Source organism: Mastigoproctus giganteus, chromosome 11 (genome assembly GCF_048544385.1).
Source record: "Mastigoproctus giganteus isolate SK-2022 chromosome 11, ASM4854438v1, whole genome shotgun sequence".
Classification (NCBI taxonomy): Eukaryota; Metazoa; Arthropoda; class Arachnida; order Uropygi; family Thelyphonidae; genus Mastigoproctus; species Mastigoproctus giganteus.
This window is the reverse complement of record NC_143585.1, coordinates 15,957,727-15,962,283: the sequence shown is the minus strand read 5'-3', so window position 1 is coordinate 15,962,283 and position 4,557 is coordinate 15,957,727. Positions and strand designations below refer to the sequence as shown.

Below are 4,557 nucleotides of genomic sequence, written 5' to 3'. Positions count from 1 at the left end.
GTTTCTTTTTTTGTTCATTTTGTCGTTCAATTTGCGACAATAAGAAGTTTTAGAAGATCACAAAATTTAAACCAGCAGTTAGAGCCGTCTTTCCAACCTATGAAATTCTGGTAAGCATTGCAGTGCCTTAATTATTTTTTTTTTATGTTTTAGATGGATTCTCAAATATGTTTTAAAAAAATCAGAAAATTTAAATGAATAAGGACCACTCCTGGTCCTTATTTTTTAATATGGGTGGAAATTATTAATTTACATGTGGTTGCATTTACTATTTAATTCTGATCAAAAACGCTGTGTAAAAATCCGAAAAATTTAACAACAAAATGGAGCCGAGGATGTAGAGTTTAAAAGGGTGTGTTTGCGAAAGGAAATTCGTAATAAATAAAAGAACAGATATTAATAAAATTTAAAATTCTAATGTATTTGAGTTTGTGAAATTTTACTTTTTTTTACCGTTACTTACGTAATTCCACGATAAAAGTTATAAGCAAATCTAATTTGAAAGCATAAATTCCCTAGAGTATAGTATCATTTCTTTCAAAAACTGCATGTTTTGTGCCCAAAAGTAACAGCATAAATGTTTTTTGCAATTTCGATATTTTTCTTTTATCTGATTGTCGACAGTATAGTTTTTCTCTCTTTCTTCTTTGATGTATCCGTTGCTTTAAATTATTCCATTTGATCTACCTCCCGATATATAAATCTAAGGAAAACATAATTACTGTAGCCCATCACAGATTCAGAAAACGATATAGCAATTGCAGTTTTCGTTTGGAAGTCGAGCGTTATGCTGAACATAGTTAAATTTTGACTATTTATTTGGTGTAGCAATGGGTTGCTTATAAATAAATAAAATTAAATATAACATGTATTTATCTGTTCTTTCATGTCTTAAAATTAGGAGTGATAATTTGTGAGAATGACAACAGTGGCAAAACTCCGTGTGCGTTGGGAAAAGAAACAAATTACGACAACTGCTACTAGTCGCATTTCGCTATTAGATCTGCGTACCCAAGAAAACCGAAATTGGGAGGATACATTTCTGTTTCTCCCACCGGAAGTTAGTAGATGGCACATACATTTTATTAAATGCTCGTTTTTGATCGCGAAGGCAAATTAAGGTTGATCGTTTAAATCAAAAATTACAATTTATAATTGATTGAATTGAACGTTAAGTTTCCTTCTAAATTTATTAGCTAATGATTTAATTTTAAAAACTTAGGAAAATGTGCAGTCCTGTTTTTTAATATCGCACGGGAAACCAAGATTTGTATAGATCGGCTACTAAGCGATATCCCAAATCCAGCTCGGACCATTGTTTCAAAAAAAGGTCGGCTCTCCAGAGGTATGACTGTGTTGTTTATGCTAGGTTTTGTAACTAATCTCCTCACGGTTAGAACCTAAATGTTTTCAGTAATAGGCCTTAAACGTGAGCTGTTTAGTTAAATAGACGACCACTCAAGTGATTGTAATAGTAATTGATAGATTTCTTCGAGCCTCACAACTATAAAAGGAAAAAAGAACGTAAAGTTTAAACTAATGTTAATCTAAAACGGAGATTTTTTAAGAACACTATTATTTCTGACCTATCTTCCTGTAGGCATAAACTGTCAAGTATTATCCCTACAGGAAGATAGGAATATAAGTAAGTATTAAATTTCTGTTTATGCATACCATGCTTTATCAATAAGGTAACATCATTGGTCCATAATAAAGTGAGACAGAGCGAAATAAACTTTTTAAAGTGAAACCAAAACAGAATTACCAAAGAACAGCTAAAATTTGTATAAAATTCTAGAATTTTTGGTGTTTTACATATCAAAATCATTATAATTGACAATAATAAATACATAATTTTTTTTTTGTAAAATTTTACCAATATAATTTTTTTTTTTAATCAAAGTCGCAAACAAAAGACATTTTATGTTCAATAATAATTAGCCCTGTAATTTTTTGGATATTAAGAGAAGGAAGATAATTTTTCACATTACTCTTGCTCTACTATATTCTGTCACTTTCAGGAATTAAGGTTGTTTCGGAGGCCGGCAACTGCATGCATAATAGAAAAATTACAAAAGTTGGTTCTGCGAGTTGGGAGTAAACGGATGTTGTTGTTGGCGGTCCGTTTTCGAAGAGAGAGCATGCATTATAGACGTCATTTCAGAACAACAGTGCCCCAGGAAGTGAGTGTGTAGAACAGTCATGCACAATATTTTGTAATTCGCGTGTCGTGCACAATATTTTGTAATTCGCGTGTCGTGCACAATATTTTGTAATTCGCGTGTCGTGCACAATATTTTGTAATTCGCGTGTCGTGCACAATATTTTGTAATTCGCGTGTCGTGCACAATATTTTAAACCCTGAATTTCAGACTATTATATAAATATATTTAACAGGCTACTGAAATTTACTCATTACATTCGATAGTTCAATTTAAACAGTTAAAATATAAGGTGACCTTCAAACACACAAAATTCTGCAACTACACTAACAACATTATATTTTATTCAGTAGTCCCCTGAATTCTGGACTATTTCTGTATCAAAGTATTATTGAATAATACTTTGAATAATACTGAATAATACCAGAATTCAGGGGTATTATTGAATAATACCCCTGAATTCTGGACTATTTCTGTATCAAAGTATTATTGAATAATACTTTGAAGAATATAAACCAATGAATAAGCAGAATTTCGTGCGACAACAGCAAAAATAATAGTATTTGGTATTAGTTTGCATTTCAAATGCCATATTTAAAAAAACAAATAATGGATAGAGACGTGATCAACGTGATTGTTCACTTTTTAACCACATTCCTCACAACTTGGACACAACGCGTAATCGTCCGCGAGTAGCAGAAATTTCTCTAATTCGGATTTTGAATGAGATATTCTAAGATTAAGCTCAACTAAAGATTATTAGCTGTTTTATGATTGATAAGCTTTATTACTTATTTTTAATAATTACTACTAATTACGAAAATTTCAAAATAATTAGTAATTTGGAATATTATTTTGAGTTTCTAAGGCGCGAGATAAGTACCCCTCTTCATTTGTCCTGTCATCATTTTTACGTAAAGTAAAATATCATTTGCCCTAGGGGACAATTAATTTACTGAAACAACCACTATGGATGAAAAGTCTTCGTGCAAGAATTAAATGCACGATTGTGGTAAACTTGCCTATCAGCTAAACTGCTAATATTAGCCTCTAACTCAATGATTTGTAATCATTCGGTAAGCAAAGAATGACGAGGCTTAAAACAACTGATTTCTTATTATACTCTCTTCCTTTTCTGGTATTCAATAATCATCAAATGAATGGAGGTGACACGTAGGGAACGTGATTTCATTCGTTAAATTGAAACAACTACTATGGATGGAAAGCTTTCGTGCCAGATTTGAATGCATGATTGCGGTAAACTTGCCCATCAGCTAAATTAGCCAGATTAGCCTCTAACTCAATGATCTGCAACCAATAGGTAAGTTAAAGAATGACGAGGCTTAAAACAGCGGTATTCAATAATCATCGAATGAAACGAGGTGACTCGTAGAGAAAGTGATTTCATTGGTTAAACAGGCTTTGGACTTCGCACACGGGGAATTCCCTATATATATTTTACTTGGAGTTCCAGCAAAATTCTTCTTTCTGTCTTCAGTTCAGCGTTCAACTGCGCTTTTGTGGATTGTAAAAGATATTCCGGTGTATAAATAGACTCTGCCAAGATGTTACAAAATTTTGGCAACGCTATTTCAGCTTGATTTTTGCTTGTTTTGTGCATTGGGAAAATTATCACAGATATTCCTTAAGTTGAATTTTTACCGCCTCTTCCTCCGTGTTAATAATTGTTGCCTGCCGATCCCCTCAATACGAAAATATAGAAAATGGAATTGGAAATAAAGTGTGCTTCTGATTTTGTTGCTAATTTTCTAAAAGTCAGAATTGGAGAAATCGTAAATACTCAACAGATGAAATTGTTTTCTGCGAAACTTTCGCAATTACTCAAAGAACATTACGAACAGCATTGGTTTCCTGATCAACCAAGTAAAGGCCAAGGATACCGATGCCTGAGAAATGGTTTTAAAATTGATCCCATCATTGCAAAGGCTGCCAAAGCGACTTTCTTTGATTACCGCACTCTTCAAGAAAAATTGCCAGCCCAGTTAGCCGTGTGGATTGATCCTGGAGAAGTTGCATACAGGATCGGCGAAGAAGGAAGTATTTGTGTGATCCACGAAAGCCGTCCTTCATTACCGAGAAGTGTCCCACGACTACCAAATCGAAAGAGGCCCGTGTGCATCGGATTATAAATTTTAACAATATGAACCAGGTTGGATGGCTCTGTGTTCATTTACATTACCGGACGGAAAACGAACCCGTCTCTGCAGCACTTTTTCTGAAAAATCAAACTTAATTTGTTTCTGCAGAGGCATCGGGAGATTTCAAAATTATGCGTTTTAATACAGAGAAAAGTACGCTTGGATTTGTCGTATATCCGAAAGAAACTCTCAAAACGGCCCTTTTGAGGGCCAGCCAATTGTTGATAAAGCGATGC

The 4,557-nt window shown here is 33.5% G+C and overlaps 1 pseudogene; it reads left to right on the top strand.

The window, feature by feature from the left end:
- The first annotated feature begins 3,886 nt into the window (after positions 1-3,886).
- On the top strand, positions 3,887-4,312 carry LOC150077749 (protein BTG1 pseudogene; annotated as a pseudogene).
- The last annotated feature ends 245 nt before the right edge of the window (positions 4,313-4,557 follow it).